This window comes from Homarus americanus, unplaced genomic scaffold, assembly GCF_018991925.1.
Source record: "Homarus americanus isolate GMGI-L3 unplaced genomic scaffold, GMGI_Hamer_2.0 scaffold41751, whole genome shotgun sequence".
Lineage (NCBI taxonomy): Eukaryota > Metazoa > Arthropoda > Malacostraca > Decapoda > Nephropidae > Homarus > Homarus americanus.
Genome location: NW_024755308.1, coordinates 42,501 through 67,500, shown reverse-complemented (window position 1 = coordinate 67,500; position 25,000 = coordinate 42,501). Strand labels below are relative to the sequence as shown.

Genomic DNA, 25,000 nt, shown 5'->3' with positions numbered 1-25,000 from the left:
AAGAGAGAGAAGGGGGCAGTTGTAGTGGCTAAGTGTACAAAGTGAAAAGAGAAAAAAGAAGATGTAGTGGCAGGGTGGTAAGTGGTTCTCCTAGCAGGGTGGTAAGTGGTTCTCTTAGCAGGGGTGGTGGTTCTCCTAGCAGGGTGGTAAGTGGTTCTCCTAGCAGGGTGGTAAATGGTTCTCTTAGCAGGGGTGGTAAGTGGTTCTCTCCTAGCAGGGTGGTAAGTGGTTCTCTTAGCAGGGTGGTAAGTGGTTCTCTTAGCAGGGGTGGTAAGTGGTTCTCCTAGCAGGGTGGTAAGTGGTTCTCCTAGCAGGTGGTAGTGGTTCTCCCTAGTAGGGTTGATGTGGTTCTCCTAGCAGGGGTGGTAAGTGGTTCTCCTAGCAGGGTGGTAAGTGGTTCTCCTAGCAGGGTGGTAAGTGGTTCTCTTAGCAAGGTGGTAAGTGGTTCTCTTAGCAGGGTGGTAAGTGGTTCTCCTAGCAGGGTGGTAAGTGGTTCTCTTAGCAGGGTGGTAAGTGGTTCTCTAGCAGGGTGGTAAGTGGTTCTCTAGCAGGGTGGTAAGTGGTTCTCCTAGCAGGGTGGTAAGTGGTTCTCCCTAGCAGGGTGGTAAATGGTTTCTCCTAGCAGGGTGGTAAGTGGTTCTCCTAGCAGGGGTGGTAAGTGGTTCTCCTAGCGGGTGGTAAGTGGTTCTCTAGCAGGGTGGTAAGTGGTTCTCCTAGCAGGGTGGTAAGTGGTTCTCTAGCAGGGTGGTAAGTGGTTCTCCTAGCAGGGTGGTAAATGGTTCTCCTAGCAAGGTGGTAAGTGGTTCTCCCTAGCAGGGTAGTAAGTGGTTCTCCTAGCAGGGTGGTAAATGGTTTCTCTAGCAGGGTGGTAAATGGTTCTCCTAGCAGGGTGGTAAGTGGTTCTCCTAGCAGGGTGGTAGTGGTTCTCCCAGCAGGGTGGTAAGTGGTTCTCCTAGCAGGGTGGTAAGTGGTTTCTCCTAGCAGGGTGGTAGTGGTTCTCCTAGCAGGGTGGTAAGTGGTTCTCCTAGCAGGGTGGTAAGTGGTTCTCCTAGCAGGGTGGTAGGGTTCTCTAACCGGGGTGGTAAGTGGTTCTCTAGCAGGGTGGTAAGTGGTTCTCTAACCGGGATGGTAAGTGGTTCTCCTAGCAGGGTGGTAGTGGTTCTCCTAGCAGGATGGTAAGTGGTTCTCCTAGCAGGGTAGTAAAGTGGCTCTCTAGCAGGGTGGTAAATGGTTCTCCTAGCAGGGTGGTAAGTGGTTCTCCTAGCAGGATGGTAAATGGTTCTCAACAGGGTGGTAAGTGGTTCTCCTAGCAGGGTGGTAAGTGGTTCTCCTAGCAGGGTGGTAAGTGGTTCTCCTAGCAGGGTGGTAAGTGGTTCTCCTAGCAGGTACAGTAAAACCTCTATTTAATGGACTATAGGGAGAGGTAAGTCCGTTATATCGAGGTTTTACTGTACACAATGCGACAACGTAGACGGTACTGCACTTGACTGCCTTCAATTCCCCAACTGTAAAATTAAGTACTACTGGGTGAAATGGGAGTGCCCCGGGATAGAACCAGCGACCCTTAAAACAAGTGTCGAGGTGATTTGTTTTTCATTTGTTTTTCCTGACAAAATAACAGACGCGTTTTTTTATTTTTTTTACAAGACTTTTTTTACTTTTATTACTTTTTTCCCGACAGATGTACGTGTTAGTGTTACTTTTTTCCTCACAGAGGGACATGTTAGTGTTACTTTTTTCCTGACAGATACTTGTTAATGCTACTTTTTATCCTGAGAATAAGTGTGAGATTAGTGAGATCAAGGATGAGATTTAGAGTGAGATTACTGAGATCGGGGCTATTGTACGTGATATTACTGAGATCAGGGCTATTGTACGTGAGATTACTGAGATCATGGGTATTGTACGTGAGATTGCTGAGATCAGGGCTATTGTACGTTAGATTACTAAGATCAGGGCTATTGTACGTGAGATTACTGAGATCAGGGCGATTGTAAGTGAGATTACTGAGATCAGGGCTATTGTACGTGAGATTTCTGAGATCAGGGCTATTGTACGTGAAATTACTGAGATCAGGGCTATTGTACGTGAAATTACTGAGATCAGGGCTATTGTACGTGATATTACTGAGATCAGGGCTATTGTACGTGAGATTACTGAGATCAGGGCTATTGTGCGTGAGATTACTGAGAAGAGAAACGAGATTAAATGTGATAATAGTGAGATCAGGACTGAGATTAGCATTGTGAGCTCACCTGGAAGTTCTTGATGTGTCCGGCTGGGCACTGAGACGAACAAATGGACATAGGGTGCGTCTCATTGCCTCGCTGGCCCGGTGTCCACTCTAACTTGCTGGCGTCCAACTGCAGGCTGAGGACATCCAGATAATGTGTTATTGAGACACAGGGGATTAGGACATGGGGAAGACAGCCAAGAAAAGAATTTATAGAGCAAAGTAATTTCAGGACATCGCGGGGTCCAAGTGTAGCTACGTTTTGGACACCTTAAATATGGATCACTGAGATATATAAGGTTAGGACATGGCAGGGAAGGAATACAAATAGGAGACGCCGGTGTCCGAATGTGGGCCGAAGTCATCCAAGATATAAATAATTGGGACACTGGAGTAGATTACAGTTTCGGACACAGTTTTAGGACATATTAGAGCCAATTTGCTCATCAAGGACACCTAGAAACAGGTGTTAATGGGACATTGAATTAGGAAATGGAAAGACATGTGGGTATATGATTCATACTGAAGCCAGGACAATGGGACATGCAGTCATCTACTTATATGTTTAGGACATTTCTTGGGACATACACCCGGGAAAAGGCACTTGAGGACTTGGGGACATAAGGTTATACAAAGGATACTATAATATCCTGAAATATGGACATCTTCCTGTTCCTTCTGCATGTTTAGGACACCCACATAATAGCTTATTGGGACACAGAATTAGGAAATGAAGGTTGAGGACACCAGAAATTGACATGGCGTACCGGAAGAAGGAAAAAAGTGGACATGGTGATTTTGCATCCATGTTAAGGCCACCCAGACAACTCTTATTAGGACATCGGAATAGGAAACAGTGTAATGAGATAAGCTGGTGTCCAACCTATAATATGTGGACACTAAGACATACATCATTAGGACATGGTGTTTTCTTGTCGCCTGTTAGAGTCGTGACCAGGTAGGACATGTGGGACACGTAGGGGGGGGGGAGTTGAGATATGTAACACGTAGACAGATAAAGAGAGTGAGAGAGATAGAGAGAGAGAGATAGAGAGAGAGAGAGCTCGTGAACACAATACTAATAGGACACTGAGAACTGGACACACGGACACAGGCAAGAGAGGAGGAGAAGGAAAAGATGAAGAAATAAAATAAGTATAAAAAATGAATAACGTAGAAGTCTAAGAGAGAAAATAATAATAATAATAATAATAATAATAATAATAATAATAATAATAATAATAATAATAATAATAATAATAATAATAATAATAATAATAATAATAATAATAATAATAATAATAATAATAATAACTCCATAATAAAAATATAAACATCACCCAACATAAGTTTCATATCAACAAAGATTAAATTTCAATAAAATTTTAATAGATAAAATTTTACCCAAATAACACGTAGTGAAAAATACATCCAATTCTGCCCCATCACTGTTATGGCTCTATGATGTATTGTGGCATGTGGTGGTGGTGGTGGTGGTGTGGTGGTGTAGTGAATTAATAATTAATTAATAGTGATAGTGGTATTGGTGGGATAGTGGTGAGTGGTTGGTGGTTGGTGGTGGTGGTGGGGATAGTGGTGATGAATTGTGGTGGTGATAGTGGTGGTGGTGTGGTGGTTTAGTAGTGGTGGTGGTGGTGATGGTGGTGTGGTGATAGTGGTATTGGTGGGGATAGTGGTGGTGGTTGAGGTGGTTGGTGGTGGTGGTGGCGTGGTGATGGTGGTGATGGTGGTGGTGGTGTGGTGATAGTGGTGTGGTGATGAGTGGTATTGGTGGGGATAGTGGTGGTGGTGGTGATGGTGGTGATAGTGGTGGTGATAGTGGTGATGGTGTGGTGGTGATGGTGGTGTGGTGATAATTGGTAATTAAATTGCAGGGGATAAGTCGTGGGTGGTTGGTGGTGGTGGTGGTGGTGGCATGGTGATAGTGGTGGTTGGTGGTGGTGGTGATAATTAATTGGTGGTATTGGTGGTGATAGTGGTGGGTGGTGGTATTGGTGGTGATGTAGTAGTGGTGGTGGTTGGTGGTTGGTGGTGGTGGTGGTTAATTGGTGGTGATAGTGGTGGTGGTGGTGGCGTGGTGATAGTGGTGGGTGGTGGTGGCGTGGTGATGAGTGGTGGTTGGTGGTGGAAATTTAGGTAGATGAAAGTAGAATTGGGTAGGGTGTGGTGATAGTGGTGGTGGTGATAGTGGTGGTGGTGTGGTGATAGTGGTGGTGGTGTGGTGATAGTGGTGAGGTGATAGTGGTGGTGGTGAGGTGATAGTAGTGGTGGTGGTGGTGATAGTGGTTGTGGTGATAGTGGTGGTAGTGATAGTGGTTGTGGTGGTAGTCACGTGACCCATCCTCCCCCTCCCGGTGGGTCGGTCTACACACTATATTAATTCTAATTTACGAGAGATCTTCTGGATGTCCAAAGTTAGCAATAAGCTGGTGATGGGAGGGAAGAGCCACCCCGCTCACTCTCTCTCTTTCTCTTTACTCTCTCTTATTTTACTCTATTTTCTCTTTATATTGTCTTTTTTATTATCCCTGTCTCCTTTCACTCTTTATTTTCTCTATTTTTACTCTTTTTATTCTCTCTTTCTCCCTTTACTCTTTATTTTCTCTCTTTCATACTTTTCTCTTTATTTTCTCTCTCTTTTTACTCTCTTTCTCCTTTTACTCTTTATTTTCTCTCTCTTTTTACTCTTTTTCTACTTTTACTCTTTATTTTCTCTCTCTTTTTACTCTTTCTCCTTTTACTCTTTATTTTCTCTTTTTACTCTTTCTCCTTTTACTCTTTATTTTCTCTTTTTACTCTTTCTCTTTTACTCTCTCTCTCAAATACAAATTAACCGATATTTTGCTTTAAATCCCAATAAATTGTTTTCATTCGCAAAGTTTAAATGAATATCTTTTAGGTTATAACATAAGACGAAATAATCCAATATATACACACTGTTTACCAAGCCTACGTGTACTGCTATACCTCAGTGGTGTTGTATGTAAAGTAACTCAAAGAAACTAACACTGTTTACCAAGCCTACGTGTACTGCTATACCTCAGTGGTGTTGTATGTAAAGTAACTCAAAGAAACTAACACTGTTTACCAAGCCTACGTGTACTGCTATACCTCAGTGGTGTTGTATGTAAAGTAACTCAAAGAAACTCACACTGTTTACCAAGCCTACGTGTACTGCTATACCTCAGTGGTGTTGTATGTAAAGTAACTCAAAGAAACTCACACTGTTTTACCAAGCCTACGTGTACTGCTATACCTCCTAAGTAACTCAAAAATACACCTGTTTACAAGCCTGTGTACTGCTATACCTCAGAGTATTTGTATGTAAAGTAACTCAAAGAAACTCACACTGTTTACCAAGCCTACGTGTACTGCTATACCTCAGTGGTGTTGTATGTGAAGTAACTCAAAGAAACTCACACTGTTTACCAAGCCTACGTGTACTGCTATACCTCAGTGGTGTTGTATGTAAAGTAACTCAAAGAAACTCACACTGTTTACCAAGCCTACGTGTACTGCTATACCTCAGTGGTGTTGTATGTAAAGTAACTCAAAGAAACTCACACTGTTTACCAAGCCTACGTGTACTGCTATACCTCAGTGGTGTTGTATGTGAAGTAACTCAAAGAAACTCACACTGTTTACCAAGCCTACGTGTACTGCTATACCTCAGTGGTGTTGTATGTGAAGTAACTCAAAGAAACTCACACTGTTTACCAAGCCTACGTGTACTCTATACTCAGTGGTGTTGTATGTGAAGTAACTCAAAGAAACTCACACTGTTTACCAAGCCTACGTGTACTGCTATACCTCAGTGGTGTTGTATGTAAAGTAACTCAAAGAAACTCACACTGTTTACCAAGCCTACGTGTACTGCTATACCTCAGTGGTGTTGTATGTAAAGTAACTCAAAGAAACTCACACTGTTTACCAAGCCTACGTGTACTGCTATACCTCAGTGGTGTTGTATGTAAAGTAACTCAAAGAAACTCACACTGTTTACCAAGCCTACGTGTACTGCTATACCTCAGTGGTGTTGTATGTGAAGTAACTCAAAGAAACTCACACTGTTTACCAAGCCTACGTGTACTGCTATACCTCAGTGGTGTTGTATGTAAAGTAACTCAAAGAAACTCACACTGTTTACCAAGCCTACGTGTACTGCTATACCTCAGTGGTGTTGTATGTAAAGTAACTCAAAGAAACTCACACTGTTTACCAAGCCTACGTGTACTGCTATACCTCAGTGGTGTTGTATGTAAAGTAACTCAAAGAAACTCACACTGTTTACCAAGCCTACGTGTACTGCTATACCTCAGTGGTGTTGTATGTAAAGTAACTCAAAGAAACTCACACTGTTTACCAAGCCTACGTGTACTCCTATACCTCAGTGGTGTTGTATGTGAAGTATCAAAACTCACTGTTTACCAAGCCGATGTTCTTCCTCCCTATACCTCCAGTGGGGTGTTGTATGTAAATGCTCAAAGAAACTCACACTGTTTACCAAGCCTACACGTGTCCTCCTATACACTCAATTGTTGTATGTGAAATATCAAAGAAACACACGCAAACACACCAAGCCTACGTGTACTGCTATACCTCAGTAGTGTTGTATGTAAAGTAACTCAAAAGAAACTCACACTGTTTGCAAACCTACGTGTGTACTGCTATACCTCCAGTGGTGTGTATGTAAAGTAACTCAAGAAACTCACATGTTTACCAAGCCTACGTGTACTCTATACCTCAGTGGTGTTGTATGTAAAGTAACTCAAAGAAACTAACACTGTTTACCAAGCCTACGTGTACTGCTATACCTCAGTGGTGTTGTATGTAAAGTAACTCAAAGAAACTAACACTGTTTACCAAGCCTACGTGTACTGCTATACCTCAGTGGTGTTGTATGTAAAGTAACTCAAAGAAACTAACACTGTTTACCAAGCCTATGTGTACTGCTATACATCAGTGGTGTTGTATGTGAAGTAACTCAAAGAAACTCACACTGTTTACCAAGCCTACGTGTACTGCTATACCTCAGTGGTGTTGTATGTGAAGTAACTCAAAGAAACTCACACTGTTTACCAAGCCTACGTGTACTGCTATACCTCAGTGGTGTTGTATGTGAAGTAACTCAAAGAAACTCACACTGTTTACCAAGCCTACGATAGCCACTGCTATACCTCCAGTAATTTGTATGTAAAAATAACTCAAAGAAACTCACACTGTTTACCAAGCCTACGTGTACTGCTATATGCCTCAGTGGTGTTGGCAGCATGTAAAGTAACTCAAAAAGAAACTCACACTGTTTGCAGCCTACGTGTGCTGCTATACCTCAGTAGTGTTGTATGTAAAGTAACTCAAAAGAAACTCACACTGTTTTTACAAAGCCTACGTGTACTGCTATACCTCAGTGAGTGCTTGTATGTAAAAAAAGTAACTCAAAAAACTCACACACTGTTTTACCAAGCCTAGGTGTACTCCTATACCTCAGTAGTGTTGTATGTAAAGTAACTCAAAGAAACTATCTATACATGGGGTGAACAATGAATTTCAGAATGAACACTGTGATTCCTGTTGTCTCGGTAGGGTTGTCAAAATCCTTCGTCCGTTGTGTCATATTTTTTCAACATAATTTTGTATAGATATTTTTTTTTTGTGTGTATTATTGATTATGTTACAAATATATGCAGTAAGTGTTTGGAAAGTGGTATTTAAATTTGTCTTTTATGTGATATTAGCAGTTTATTTATATGTGTATATTAAGTTACTATAGTGTAAAATTGCAACCAGACTTTATAAAAACTTTGTAGTTGTGGTATACAGTGTGTGTGTGTGTGTGTGTGTGTGTGTGTGTGTACGCTCGTTGAGGTATTACTCATATACCAGTATTAAAGATAAGCCCAAAATAACAACAATAACACGTCATCTTCCTGGCTTATTTTTCCCCGTTCCACCAACATTTCTCCCTGCCACTCGGGGGAAAATGACCAAAAAAAACTCTCTATTTATAACGTCCACAAGCTAACAAATAATTCTCTCTCTCTCTCTCTCTCTCTCTCTCTCTCTCTCTCTCTCTCTCTTTCACCCAATTTTTCTTCCCAATCATCCCCCAAACTCAAGTTCATGAAAATGCTAATTTTAGCTATACAATATATATATATATTTTATTCACACAGAAAATAACAAATATATGATTTTTTTTCCTTCCAATTATATAGAAAGCGTAGCAATTAACCTGAAGATGATCCACAAACACAAACAAACAAACTCAGACACACACACACACACACACACACACACACATACACACACACATACACACACACTCTTAGTAGTTAGTGAGTGAGTTAGAACCATGAGTGACGCTTGTGAGGATTTATGAGTGATTGGATAAGTTATCTCACAGGACACACACACACACACACACACACACACACACACACACACACACACACACACACACACACACACACACAGGCAGGCTTTTTAAACAAACACACAAACAAACACAAACAGACCACCACCCTTCCACTGTTTAATAAATCCACGTTACATTACCGATTTCCTCACCACGTTGTCACCAGTCTCATAAAAGGAGTCATTTTTTAACACCGGGTTGAAATATAGACGGAATGTTGTGTGAAGAATGGCTGTGTCAGAGGCCTTTTATACCACCGGAAGCCATTAGTCATAACCGGATGGATGAACGTTTATGGCAAGGTACACTGTGATGGTAAGGGAATTCTTTATTCGTTGTAGTCAGGTTTCGTTATAGACGGTTGCGTTATAAGTGGGTTATTGTTGAAGGTGTGTACGTTGTTAGTGGGTTTCGTTATAGGCGGGTATGTTATAACCGGGCTGAGTTATATGGGGGATTACGTTATAACTGGGTTGCATTATATGGGGGAGTTCGTTATAACCGGGTTGAATTATATGGGAGAGTACGTTATAACCGGGTTGCATTATATGGGGGGTACTTTATAACCGGGTTTTGTTATATGTGGGAGTACGTTATAACCGGGTTGCATTATATGGGGGTACGTTATAACCAGGTATTGTTATATAGGGGTGCACCGGGTTTTGTATATGGGGGCACGTTATAACTGGGTTGCATTATATGGGGGAGTTCGTTATAACCGGGTTGAATTATATGGGAGAGTACGTTATAACCGGGTTGCATTATATGGGGGGTACTTTATAACCGGGTTTTGTTATATGTGGGAGTACGTTATAACCGGGTTGCATTATATGGGGGTACGTTATAACCAGGTATTGTTATATGTGGGCATAATGTAATATTAAGTATTTCTTTTTACGCTATAACGAGGAATTTTGTTGTATGAGACTACATTATAACTTGAGTAGACTGTATTTGTATATACAGGGTCTCATTATACGTTAGTTCGTTATAGCGAGGATAAATGACTTATATAATGCGATCAGATTAAAAACAATTATCATATACATATGTAAAGACACACTGAAAATATTATTATCAGATATATAAATTAACAAAAATATTCAAATATATATATGTAGATGAAAACACGGGTAGGAAGGTCAAAATATATTACGTGATATATTAAAGGAATAAAGGTATAATTGATAAAGAAGAGAATTAATATAGGGAATAATAAGATGAGGGGATATAAGGTAATATATAATAACAACAATAATAAGTAATTTACAAGATAAGTTCTGGAAACGTTTTTAATTAACTTCTTTCATCTGTCTTATAATAAGTTAGGGAAGATAACGTACTAATTACTGTATATTAAAACCTATATTATCTGTATCACATCTATACTACACTATATCTATAATAATTAAGTATAGTAAGATCCCTATTATATAACTAATTAGCAAAGATATGTCTCAGAGTTATATACATAAGCTATCTACTTATATCATTAATATAACACAAATTATATTACATGTATATATAACACATGAGTTCAATATAGATGTAAATCAACAGGTAAAAGACATTGACAACACTGGCTGGTGGCAGATACAACAACATGCAACATGCAGCACTACCAACACGGGTCATGCAACAGACAATGATGCAGAAGAAGAGGTCTGAAAATGACTAACTCTGGTATCCTAAAATGAGAAAAAAAGTTGAATATTTTATCTGTCGTTCAAATGATGCAAGAAATAGAAATATATAGATACGTAAAAATACAAACACAAAAGTGAACAATTGAATAAATGAACATCCCGTCACCACTGGAGGCTGTTGAACACATAACACAGCTAAGTTAACAGCAGTCACACAGCTAAGTTAACAGCAGTCACACAGCTACTATCAAATAGGTAGACGATAGTTAATGAAATAAAAACTCTCTCTAGGAAAAATATTTACATGTGAAGTCATACCGTAAATTATTTAGTGAATGTGGATTGAGAATTTCTTTATACAACAAATAGAATAAAAAATGAATAAGAATAACAGAAAATAATGAGAAGAGAAGAGAGGAGAAGGGATACCCATAATATATGATAAACATATAATAATGACAAAAAACGCGAAAAAGATAACTAAAATAATAAAAAAGGAACAAATTAATAAACACTAATATATATTAAAGGTAACATATGGTAATAAAATATAACACAAACACAACAACAAAAAAGGTTAATAAATACTGTACACAAATAAATATAAGTGAAAACAAAAACAATAAAAATAAATTAAAAACATGTAAGTGAACACAAATGAAAAAGGATAAAGCAAAAAAGTTTATGACAAAAACAAAAAACAATAAAAATAAACAAAACAGGAAATTAATCAATACAATTATTTAAAAAAGGGAAACAATCTAGGAAATGTCGTTAATAAAAATAATAATAATAATAATAATAATAATAATAATAATAATAATAATAATAATAATAATAATAATAATAATAATAATAATAATAATAATAATAATAATAATAATAATAATAAACAGCTCACTCATTAATTTTCAAAACAGTAAATTAATGAAAAAGAAAAACAATATTGAAATAAATTGTAAAAATGTATTCAAAAAACTCATTCAAATTTAAATAAAAATATTAAAAATTAACAAAAGTGAAAAAATATTAATAAATTAGCAAAAAAAAAACAGAAAAATAAATTAAAACAACAAAAACAACAAATATAAAAAAAAAAAAAAAAAAAAATTAAAAAAATAAAAATCCCAATATTGACAAAACAAGAAGCACCATAGTACCTACAGAAGAGAAAAATAAAACACTTTAGAAAACAACAAGATAAATAAAACAAATACAAGCAATATTATTTAAAAATAAACATAAAACACTGGAAGGCAAACAACAACAACAGAGAGAGAGAGAGAGAGAGAGAGAGAGAGAGAGAGAGAGAGAGAGAGAGTAGAGTACAGATGTAAACAAACCCAAACAGCTGATCCAAACCTCCTTAGAGTGAACTTATTGGACTGACAACCTCCTTAGAGTGAACTTATTGGACTGACTGACGAAAGAAATCATATATTCCTTAGTAAATTAATAGGTAGGAAAATTAGTAAGTGAATTTGTAAGTAAATTATTATGTAAGTAAAACAAATTATACAGTATCTTGGAAATAAGTTAATAAGAAATTTATTATTAAGTAAAATAAATTGCTTATTGTAACCATGAAATAAATCAATTAATAAGCAAAATAAATAATGTAATGATAAACTGAATTAATAAGTAAAAGAATTACAGTATAAGTAAATAATTAGGTAAAATAGTTTTAGAAAATATTATTATTAAGTAACCAAAACAAAACTATAAATAAAAAATACTATGATATAAATCCAATCATAAATTTCCATAAACAAATAAATGGAAAATAAATTAAAAAATTATTCTCAAAAAAAGGCAAATGTCAATAAATTTTAAAAACAATATTTCTTATCATAAATAAATAAAAATTTTAATAAAAAATAAATTAAAGAATAAGCAAAACAAAAACATACCACAGTGAACAATACTAATTTTATCATCAAATAAAAAATGTTAAAAAATAAAATAAAATCGATATGGGAAAAAAATCAAATTGAAAATGGTAAAAAAAATCAATTTTCTGGTAAAAAAATTAAAACGAAAACACAAATTTCAAATCAAATCAAATCGTTTATGAAGACTTGGTTCACAAACGACTTGGTTAACAGAAGACTTGGTTAACAAAAGACTTGGTTCACAAAAGACTTGGTTCACAAAAGACTTGGTTAACAAAAGACTTGGTTAACAAAAGACTTGGTTAACAAAAGACTTGGTTAACAAAAGAATTGGTTAACAGAAGACTTGGTTAACAGAAGACTTGGTTAACAAAAGAATTGGTTAACAGAAGACTTGGTTAACAAAAGAATTGGTTAACAGAAGACTTGGTTAACAGAAGACTTGGTTAACAAAAGAATTGGTTAACAGAAGACTTGGTTAACAGAAGACTTGGTTAACAAAAGAATTGGTTAACAAAAGACTTGGTTAACAGAAGACTTGGTTAACAAAATATCATAAATTAATTAAAACTAAAAAAAAGTAAACAATGACTTAATTAATGACTCAATAAAGATGTAAATTATAATACTCGGTTTTTAGATTATAATTATTATCATCAGACAACCAATTATTTAGAGATGATTAAGGAAGGACTCAGAGGGTGAGTCATTGCCGCGTCCTTGACTCAGAACCAAAGGGTGACTAGACTTAAGACTGACTCAGACGATTCACCAGCCGGGTCAAGGAGTCTGGTGAGTCAGGGAGAGCGATGAATAAGGGAGGATGGTGAGTCAGTGAGGATCGTGGGTCAGGGAGAATCGTGGGTCAGGGAGGATCGTGGGTCTGGGAGGATCGTGGGTCTGGGAGGATCGTGGGTCAGGGAGGATCGTGGGTCAGGGAGGATCGTGCGTCAGGGAGGATGGCGAGTCAGGAAAGATGGTGAATCAGGGAGGATGGTGAGTCAGTATAAGATAATGTTTGATAAATCAGTGTTATTTGCAGCTGTTAGGTCCATCTGTAAACTCATTATAATTGTATTTTCTTTAAAGTCTTGTATTATTGTATTATTTCCTTAAAGTGGTGTATTTCTTAAACAAACTATACTATCAATTGTATAAAGTAATGTATACTGTATATTATTGTATTTCATATAATAAGCTACATTATTTCTCAGATAAATAAGTTGAATAATTAAGAAAACTTTTACTGAAGGAATTAAATGTATTTCTTGATACAGAAGGTGACACTTGTATTTTGTGAAGGAAGTTAAACGTTGTTGTACTATTATCAGTGAATAAAACATATACTATTATAAGTGACTTTAACATTATGTTCTACTATTATAAGTGACTTTACCATTATGTTGTACTATTATAAGTGACTAACATTATGTTGTACTATTATAAGTGACTTTAATATTATGTTGTACTATTATAAGTGACTAACATTATGTTGTACTATTATAAGTGACTTTACCATTATGTTCTACTATTATAAGTGACTTTAATATTATGTTGTACTATTATAAGTGACTTTACCATTATGTTGTACTATTATAAGTGACTTTAATATTATGTTGTACTATTATAAGTGACTTTTACATATATGTTGTACTATTATAAGTGACTTTACCTTTATGTTCTACTATTATAAGTGACTTTAACATTATGTTGTACTATTATAAGTGACTTTAACATTATGTTGTACTTATAAGTGACCTAAACTATCATTGCTTTTTATAGTGACTCAAACAGTGATAAACTATTATTAAACACTATGTTCTGACTTACGTACTACATTGTACTATTATAAATGTCTTAAGTACTCTATTTCACTATGAGGGTCACTACAGTACTCTCTCTTACCTTGTACTGTACTCAGTCTTCACAAAATTGTACTCAACTACCTACTGTACTGAGGCTGCAGTCCGTTGCTGCTGTATTACACTGTATTACTGTATTCCCGTAAACGCAGCACATCTGTATTCGTGTATCAATGTATCGCTAATATACTGTAGAATCACTGTATTTTAGTATTAGTGTATAGTGTACACAAACCTGAAATTATACTGTACAGGATGTGATGCAATGTACACATGGATACCTAACGTGTACACTCACGATCAGAACTCCCTGCACTCTCCAAACAGCTGTGTGTGTACCTCCCTCCTGTGTGTACCTCCCTGTGTGTACCTCCCTGTGTGTTCGGTACTGTTTCCAACAGGAAGTGTACAGGAACATTGTCCGTAAATGTACATACCTCAAGTGTGTGTGTGTGTGTGTGTGTGTGTGTGTGTGTGTGTGTGTGTCGGTCAGAACAATGTCTCAAGTGATAAGTGTACACACGTTAAGTGCTCAAGACCAGAGACACTCGTACTGTGCAGTGTGTTGGTCATTGGTACTCACGCTGTACTGAACTTACAAACAAATTGACCTCAGGTACAAGACATGTTGTGCACAATACAGGAGCAGTAACCTGTGTCATGTGTACTATCTATAATGTACAGTAAGGACATGTAAGTATCTACGTACAAGAGAAAGTAAAGGACTGTACATTGTAATGCACAGTATATGGAAAACTTCGCATGTCCAGTTTCTAAAATACTGTACATGTGCACTATACTGCTCAGTGTGTAGAAAGTATGTATCAGGGAAAGTTCAGAAGAAAACGTGCATAAGTTCTCATGTATGTACAAGAGAAAGTGAAGAGAAAGTGAACATTGTACACATGATTTAGAAAAAGTACTGGTGGACTCTAGATAAACACTTGACACCATCTTGTATAGTGTTAAGTGATGAAAGGAAGTGGATGATGGAGCTCGATACTCTAATGGATGACGGGTGACTCTAGTTGTCGAGGAGAGGATGAGGGAGGATGTGGGAAGGGGATGAGGGAGGATGTGAGTAGGGTGGATGAGGAGGATGTTAGTAGGAGTGGATGAGGGAGGATGTAGTAGGGAATGGATGAGGGAGGATGTAGTAGGGTGGAGAGGGAGGATGTTAGTAGGGTGGATGAGGGAGGTGTTGTTGAGAAGTGGATGAGGAGGATGTTAGTAGGAATGGATGAGGGAGGATGGTAGGAGTGGATGAGGGAGGATGTAGTAGGGAATGGATGAGGGAGGATGTTGGTAGGGTGGATGAGGGAGGATGTGAAGTGGGGTGGATGAGGAGGATGTTAGTAGGAATGGATGAGGGAGGATGTAGAGTAGAAGTGGATGAGGGATGTTAGTAGGAATGGATGAGGGGATGTTGGTAGGGTGGATGGGGATGCTGCAGTGATGATGTAAGTGTGTGAGTGATGTGCTGTCCGTGTGTGTGTGTGTGTGTGTGTGTGTGTGTGTGTGTGTGTGTGTGTGTGTGTGTCCTGCCTTCTCTTCCTCCATCCTCCTTTTAGCTCTCTCTCTCTCTCTCTCTCTCTCTCTCTCTCTCTCTCTCTCTCTCTCTCTCTCTCTCTCTCCCTCTCCCTCTCTCTCTCACCTCTAAGTGCCCAAGGACCAGAATACAGATAAATGGCCGTCATCACAGACCAAAAACACAGCTTCCACTCAAAGGTTCATTTCGATATAGCAGCACACACACACACACACACACACACACACACACACACACACACACACACACACACACACCTTCACTACGGGTGTGTGTGTAATAGTTATAATAGTATCATGATAGACTCAAGTAGTGAGTGTTTGTATTGGGATGGGGTGTAGTGGTGGGGTCAGTGTGGGGTCCTGGTGAGTGAGCAAGTGTGGGGTCCTGGTAATGGTGTGGGGTCCAGTGTGGTCTGGTGATGGTGGGGGGTAGTGTGGGGGTCTTGGTGATGGTGGGGGCCAGTGTGGGGTCTTGGTGATGGTGGGGGTCAGTGTGGGGTCTTGGTGATGGTGGTGGGTCAGTGTGGGGTCCTGGTGATGGTAGGGTCAGTGTGGGGTCCTGGTGATGGTGGAGGTCAGTGTGGGGGTCCTGGTAATGGTGGGGTCAGTGTGGTGGTCTAGTGGGAGGTCAGGGGTCTGGTGATGGTGAGAGTCAAGTGGTTCTTGGTGATGGTGGGGGTCAGTGTGGGAATCTTGGTGATGGTAGGGGTCAGTGTGGGGGTCCTGGTGATGGTGGGGGTCAGTGTGGAGTCTTGGTAATGGTGGGGGTCAGTGTGGGGTCTTGGTGATGGTGGGGGGTCAGTGTGGGTTCCTGGTGATGGTAAGAGGTCAGTGTGGAATCCTGGTGATGGTGGGGTCAGTGGGGGTCTTGGTGATGGTGGTGGGGTCAGTGTGGGGTCTTGGTGATGGTGGTGGGTCAGTGTGGGGTCCTGGTGATGGTAGGGTCAGTGTGGGGTCCTGGTGATGGTAGAGTCAGTGTGGGGTGGTGGGGGTCAGTGGGGTCTTGGTGATGGTGGTGGGTCAGTGTGGGGTCTGGTGATGGTAGGGTCAGTGTGGGGTCTGGTGATGGTGGGGGGGTCGTGGGGTCCTGGTGATGGTGGGGGTCAGTGTGGGGGTCCTGGTGATGGTGGGGTCAGTGGGGGTCCTGGTGAGTGGTGGGGGTCAGTGTGGTGGTCCTGGTGATGGTAGGGTCAGTGTGGGGTCCTGGTGATGGTGGGGGTCAGTGTGGGGTCCTGGTGATGGTGAGGGTCAGTGTGGTGGTCCTGGTGATGGTGGGGGTCAGTGTGGGGTCCTGGTAATGGTGGGGGGTCAGTGGGAGTCTTGGTGATGGTGGGGTCAGTGTGGGGTTCTTGGTGATGGTGGGGGTCAGTGTGGGGTCCTGGTGGTAAGGGTCAGTGTGGGGGTCTGGTGATGGTGGGGGTCAGTGTGGGGTCCTGGTGATGGTGGGGATCAGTGTGGGGTCGTGGTGATGGTGGGGTCAGTGGGGTCTTGGTAATGGTGGGGTCAGTGTGGGGTCCTGGTAATGGTGGGGAATGGTGGGGTCAGTGTGGGGTCCTGGTGGTGGGGTCAGTGGGGTCTTGGTGATGGTGGGGGTCAGTGTGGGGTCTTGGTGATGGTGGGGGTCAGTGGGGGTCTGGTGATGGTGGGGTCAGTGTGGGGTCCGGTAATGGTGGGGGTCAGTGGGGTCTGGTGATGGTGGTGGTCAGTGGGGGTCTTGGTGATGTGGGGGGTCAGTGTGGGGTCTTGGTGATGGGTCAGTGTGGGGGTCTTAGTGATGGTGGGGGGTCAGTGTGGGGGTCTTGGTGATGGTGGGGTCAGTGGGGGTCTGGTGATGGGTCAGTGTGGGGTCTTGGTGATGGTGGGGTCAGTGTGGGGGTCCTGGTGATGGTGGGGTCAGTGTGGGGGTCTTGGTGATGGTGGAGGTTTGAGAGGGTGAGGAGGGAAGGGGGAGGGGGGGAAGGATGGGAGAGGAGAGAGGGAAGGGAGAAAGAGAGGAAGACAGAACTTGGTGAGGGGAGAGGAAGAGGGAGAGAGAGAAGTGTTGATATTGGGAGAAGTATTGGAGCAGAATGAAGGGCGGGAGGAGGGGGCGGGAGGAGGGAGGAGGGGCGGGAGGAGGAGGAGGAGGAGGAGGAGGAGGAGGAGGAGGGATTGTGAGGATTGTGAGGCGAGGAGAGGAAGGGTGATATGGTGAGGGAAGGAAGGAGTCATGAGGGCGTGAAGGAGGATGGATGGATGAAGGGTAAAGAGGAGGAGGAGGGAGGAAGGAAGGAGGGAGGAAGAGGAGACGATATACACACATACCGGACCTGGTTCTCCAGCAGCTGGTCTTGTGTGTCGAGTGTCTCAGAGGGTGTGGTTGTGGCGCTCCGCTGCAACATACAGTGTTACACCACCCAACACTCACTACCTACACTATACCGACAACACATGATGGGTAACCACACAGGGCGACACCCGGGGTACTGGTACACCCAGGCTTAGTGGCAACACCCAACAGCCGTCTGTCTCAGCACTACAGTATGTGATTTTACACATAATAGATCTGATTAAATTTGATGTCGTAATAAGTGAAAATATTGAAAATAGATAAGATGTTATACAGAAACAAGATCTCTAACGTTCAACAACTTTCTGAAGACGTTTAATACTTCAACAACCATAAGAAGAAAATGAAACGTTCTCCAGAATATAAGTTAAAAAGTGAGGAGAGTTTCTGCACACACAAACGTTCTGTATACACCATGCTTTACACCCAAACGTTTTAAAAGGATGACAAACGTTTTCACAATACTTTAAAATATTTTGATAACAAGGAGTCACCCTTCCTCCTAGAACAAAAACAAATACAGAACGTTTTAGCATTAGACAATAACAACAAACGTTCACACGGACTGGACACAGATCACGGGGGTGTTGCACCTCGTGCTCTAAACCAACTTAGGTCTTATATCTATATCAAATTATCAGGTGATTGTTTTAAGGCAAGGTCTTATAGATATACAGTATATATATGTAATAATTAAACTTCACACAGGTATTGTGTTATAAAGATGATTGTAGCAGTGAGTGAATGAGGTAGACCAAGTTATTGATTATATCGTTATAATTATTTAATATTTTGGTTAATTATTCAGAGAAGGGGATTTTTAGAAAGGAAGAGGGAATTTATTTAGGGAAGGGAAGGGAGAAGGTGAAGTACAGAGGGAAAGACTTAAGAATCATGCAAAATGGTTCAGAAACACCCCCCACCCCTAAAAAAATTAAACAGCAGAAACATCTAGAAAATAATAGTAAAATAGGATAATAAAACTTAAATAAATATGAAATAGACAAGTCTGACCTTAAATAAGAAACAATAAGAAAAGAAATAATAACAGAAACGTAAAAAAAAAAAAATAAATAAACCAATAAAAGAAATAAAGAAAAATAAAAAATTAGTAAAAAAAAATTAAATAAATATATTATTAAACTCAACCAAATGAAAGAAAATAGTGAATAAAGAACCAAACATAAAAAAAGACGAAGACAATGATGAAGAAGAACGGAAGTAAGGAAACAGGTAAAAATGAATGATAATTATTATTACCATCAGTTTTAGTGAGTCAGGTGAAGAGAGAGCACTCAAGATCACACATCTATATATAAATGCTCACATGAATAAACAAAAGCTAACATGCTTAAGAAAAGCTCACATAAATATAAATAAAAGCTCACATTAATATAAAAAGTTCATAAAATGTAAACAAAAGCTCACAGAATAACAAAAGCTCACATGAATAAACAAAGTTCACATGAATAAACAAAAGCTCACATTAATAAACAAAAGCTCACATGAATAAACAAAAGCTCACATTAATAAACAAAAGCTCACATGAATAAACAAAAGCTCACATTAATAAACAAAAGCTCCACAATGAATAAACAAAAGCTCACATTAATAAACAAAAGCTCACATATAAACAACGTCCAAAGGAATAAATAATATCACAAATGTAAACAAACAAGACAACATATACTGTATAAATATACCCTTATATATAAACAACAACAACAACAACAACAACAATAACAAAAATAACAATAATAATAATAATAATAATAATAATAATAATAATAATAATAATAATAATAATAATAATAATAATAATAATAATAATAATAATAATAATAATAATAATAATAATAACATCTTTATATCTTTCAGTCGGACCAAAGACACATTATCCCTCACTCCTCCTCATCCACCCCTCCTACCAACCCCTTCACCCATAATCCCCTCCTCCTTCCCTCACCATCCTCTCCCTCACCTTCCCTTCCATCCTCTCCCTCACCTTCCCTTCCATCCTCTCCCTCACCCTCCTCACCTTCCCTTACCATCCTCTCCCCTCACCTTCCCTCCCTCACCTTCCCCCCATCCTCTCCCTCACCTTCCCTTACCATCCTCTCCCTCACCTTCCTTACCATCCTCTCCCTCACCTTCCCTTACCATCCTCTCCCTCACCTTCCCTGACCATCCTCTCCCCTCACCTTCCCTTACCATCCTCTCCCTCACCTTCCTCCACCATCCTCTCCCTCCACTTTCCTCCCTCACCTTCCCTTCATCCTCTCCCTCACCTTCCCTGACCATCCTCTCCCTCACCTTCCCTTTCCATCCTCTCCCTCACCTTCCCCTCCTCACCTTCCCTGACCATCCTCTCCTCACCTTCCCTTACCATCCTCTCCCTCACCTTCCCTCCCTCACCTTCCCTTACCATCCTCTCCTCACCTTCCTGACCATCCTCTCCCCTCACCTTCCCTGACCATCCTCTCCCTCACCTTCCCCTACCATCCCTCTCCCTCCCACCTTCCTCCTCACCTTCCCTTACCATCCTCCCCTCACCTTCCCTGACCATCCTCTCCCCTCACCTTCCCTGACCATCTCTCCTCACCTTCCCTTACCATCCTCTCCCTCACCTTCCCTACCATCCTCTCCCTCACCTTCCCTCCCCTCCTTCCCTTACCATCCTCTCCCTCACCTTCCCTTATCCTCTCCTCCACCTTCCTGGCCATCTCTCCCTCACCTTCCCTACCATCCTCTCCTCACCTTCCACCATCCCTCCCTCACCTTCCCACCATCCTCTCCCCACCTTCCCTGACCATCCTCTCCCCTCACCTTCCTGACCATCATCTCCCTCACCTTCCCTTACCATCCTCTCCCCTCACCTTCCCTTACCATCCTCTCCCTCACCTTCCCTCCCTCCACCTTCCCTTACCATCCTCTCCTCACCTTCCCCTGACCATCCTCTCCCTCACCTTCCTGACCATCCTCCTCCCTCACCTTCCCTCACCATCCTCTCCCTCCCCTTCCCTCCCTCCACCTTCCCTTACCATCCTCTCCCCTCACCTTCCCTTACCATCCTCTCCCTCCACCTTCCTGACCATCCTCTCCTCACCTTCCCTACCATCCTCTCCCTCACCATCCTCTCCCTCACCTTCCCTGACCATCCCTCTCCCTCCACCTTCCCCTTCCCCACTCTCCCTCACCTTCCCTCCCTCACCTTTCCCACCATCCTCTCCTCCCACCTTCCCTGACCATCCTCTCCCCTCACCTTCCCTCACCATCCTCTCCCTCACCTTCCCTTACCATCCTCTCCCTCACCTTCCCTTACCATCCTCCCCCTCACCTTCCCTGACCATCCTCTCCCTCACCTTCCTGACCATCCTCTCCCCTCACCTTCCCTTACCATCCCCTCTCCCTCACCTTCCCTTCCACCATCCTCCCTCCACCTTCCCTTACCATCCTCTCCCTCACCTTCCCTGACCATCCTCTCCCTCACCTTCCCTGACCATCCTCTCCCTCACCTTCCCTTACCATCCCCTCTCCTCCCACCTTCCCTTACCATCCTCTCCTCCCCTTCCCTCCCTCACCTTCCCTTACCATCCTCTCCTACCTTCTGACCATCCTCTCCACCTTCCCTGACCATCCTCTCCTCTCCCACCTTCCCTTACCATCCTCTCCTCACCTTCCCTCCCTCACCTTCCCTTACCATCCTCTCCCTCACCTTCCCTTACCATCCTCTCCCTCCTTCCCTGACAATCCTCTCCCTCACCTTCCCTTACCATCCTCTCTCTCCCTGACCATCCTCTCCCTCACCTTCCCTGACCATCCTCTCCCTCACCTTCCCTTACCATCCTCTCCCTCCTTCCCTCCCTCACCTTCCCTTACCATCCTCTCCCCTCCCCTTCCCTCCCTCACCTTCCTTACCATCCTCTCCCTCCTTCCCTGACCATCCTCTCCCTCCTTCCCTTACCATCCTCTCCCCTCACCTTCCCTCCACCATCCCTCCTCACCTTCCCCTCTCTCCACCCATCCTCCTCCCTCACCCCCCTACCATCCTCTCCCTCACCTTCCCCACCATCCTCTCCCTCACCTTCCCTTACCATCCTTCTCCCTCACCTTCCCTCCCCTCACCTTCCCTTACCATCCTCCCTCCTTCCCTTCACCTCCTCCCTCCTTCCTTACCATCCTCTCCCTCACCTTCCCTCCACCATCCTCTCCCTCACCTTCCCTCCCTCTTCCTTACCATCCTCTCCCTCACCTTCCCTTACCATCCTCTCCCTCTACATCCTCTCCCTCACCTTCCTACCATCTCTCCCTCACCTTCCCTTACCATCTCTCCCCTCACCTTCCCTCCTCCACACCTTACCATCCTCTCCCCTCACCTTCCCTGACCATCCTCCCTCACTTCCCTGACCATCCTCCCTCACCTTCCCTTACCATCCTCTCCCCTCACCTTCCTTACCATCCTCTCCCCTCACCTTCCCTTACCATCCTCTCCCCTCACCTTCCTCCCTATCCTCTCCCTCACTTTCCCTTACCATCCTCTCCCTACCTTCCTTACCATCCTCTCCCCTCACCTTCCCTCCCCTCACCTTCCCTTACCATCCTCTCCCTCACCTTCCCTTTCCCATCCTCTCCCCTCACCTTCCTGCCATCCTCTCCTCCTTCCTCCACCATCCTCTCCCTCACCTTCCTCTCACCATCCCCTCTCCCTCACCTTCCCTTACCATCCTCTCCCTCACCTTCCCTCCCTCACCTTCCCCTTCCACCATCCTCCCTCTTGCCTCGCCATTCTCTCCCTCACCTTCCCTCCCTCACCTTCCCTCACCATCCTCTCCCTCACTTTATCACTCCCTCACCTTCCCTTACCATCCCTCTCCCTCCACCCCCCACCCCTCCATCCTCCTCCCTCACCTTCCCATACCATCCTCTCCCTCACCCCTCCCTCCATCCTCCTTCTCTCCTCCACCTTCCCTCACCATCCTCCCTCACCTTCCTCCCTCCTTCCCTCACCATCTCCCTCCACCTTCCCTTACCATCCTCTCCCCTCTCCCTCACCTTCCCTTACCATCCTCTCCCTCACCTTCCCTTACCATCCTCTCCCTCACCTTCCCTCCACCATCCTCTCCCTCACCTTCCCCACCCTCCTCTCCCTTACCATCCTCTCCTTACCATCCTCTCCTCTGACCCTCCCTCACCTTCACTTACCATCCTCTCCCTCACCTTCCCTCACCATCTCCCCCACCTTCCCTCCTTCACCTTCCTTACCATCCTCCCTCACCTTCCTTACCACTCCTCTCCCTCACCTTCCCTTACCATCCTCTCCCCTCCACCTTCCTGACCATCCCTCTCCCTCACCTCCCTCCCTCACCTTCCCTTACCATCCTCTTCCTCCTTCCTCACCCCTCCCTCCTCACCTTCCCACCACTCTCTCCCTCACCTTCCCCACCATCCTCTCCTCACCTTCCACTACCATCTCTCTCCTCTTTCCCTTCCATCCTCTCCTCCTTCCCTCACCATCCTCTCCCCTCACCTTCCTTACCATCCTCTCTCCTCACCTTCCTCCCTCACCTTCCCTTACCATCCTCTCCCTCACGCCCTCCATCCCTCTCCCTCACCTTCCCTAACCATACTCCCTCACCTTCCCTTACCATCCTCTCCCTCCACCTTCCACCTCTCATCCTCTCCCTCACCTTCCCTCACCATCCTCCTCCCCTCACCTTCCCTCCCTCACCTTCCATACAACATCCTCTCCCTCACCTTCCCTACCATCCTCTCCCTCCACCTTCCTCCCACCATCCCTCCCTCACCTTCCCTCCCTCCACCTTCCCTTACCATCTCCTCCTCACCTTCCCTCACCATCCTCTCCCCTCACCTTCCCTCCCCTCCCCACCTTCCTTACCATCCTTCTCCTCCACCTTCCCTTCCTCTCCCTCACCTTCCTTACCATCCTCTCCTCCTTCCCTTACCCATCCTCTCCCTCTCCTTCCTTACCATCCTCTCCCTCACCTTCCCTACCATCCCCTCCTCCACCTTCCCTCCCTCCACCTTCCCTTACCATCTCCTCACCTTCCCTCACCATCCTCTCCCTCACCTTCCCTCCCTCACCTTCCCTTACCATCCTCTCCCTCCTTCCCTCCTATCCTCTCCCTCCACCTTCGCTTACCATCCTCTCCACCTTCCACTACCATCGTCTCCCCTCACTTTCCCTACTCCCTCACCTTCCTCTCACCATCCTCCTCACACCTCCCCATCCTCTCTCTCACCTTCCCTTACCATCCTCTCCTCACCTTCCCTCCCTCACCTTCCCATACCTCCTCTCCCTCACCTTCCCTTACCATCCTCCTCCTCACCTTCCCCTCCCTCACCTTCCTCCATCCTCTCCTCACCTTCCTTACCATCCTCTCCCTCACCTTCCCTTACATCCTCTCCCCTCCACCTTCCCTACCCCATCCTCTCCCTCACCTTCCCTTACCATACTCTCTCACCCTCCCTCACCTTCCCCTTTACCATCCTCCTCCCTCACCTTCCTCTCCTCCTCACCCCTTCCCTCCTCCTTCCCTACCATCCTCCCTCCCTCACCTTCCCTTACCATCCTCTCCCTCACCTTCCCTTACATACTCTCCCTCTTTCCTTACATCCCTCTCCCTCACCTTCCAACCACACTCTCCCTCACCTTCCCTCCCTCCACCTTTCCCACCATCCCTCCCCTCACCTTCCCTTACCATCCTCTCCCTCACCCTCCCTCCTCCTTCCCTTACCATCTCTCCCCTCACCTCCACACCATCCTCTCCCTCACCTTCCCTTATCCTCTCCCTCACCCCTCCCCCTCACTTCCCTCACCATCCCCTCCCTCACCCCCTAACAATCTCTCCCTCACCTTCCTCCACCACACTCTCTCCCTTCCTTCCCTTACATCCTCTCCCTCCTTCCCTTACCACCTCTCCCTCACCTTCCTTACACCATTCTCTCCTCACCTTCCCTTACCGCCACTCTCTCCCCTCACACCCCACTGCCCTCCTACCTTCCCTCACCCTCCACTCCCTCACCTTCACCA

General features: G+C 43.4%; 1 long non-coding RNA gene across 1 annotated transcript in view; it reads right to left on the bottom strand.

Annotated features, from left to right (window-relative positions):
* Positions 1 to 1,963: 1,963 nt before the first annotated feature.
* The window catches only part of LOC121856492, a 40,935-nt gene continuing 17,898 nt past the window's right edge, over positions 1,964 to 25,000 (bottom strand). Inside the window, exon 3 of the long non-coding RNA XR_006086990.1 lies at positions 1,964 to 2,370. This is a non-coding gene — a long non-coding RNA (uncharacterized LOC121856492). The remainder of the gene's footprint in view (positions 2,371 to 25,000) is intronic.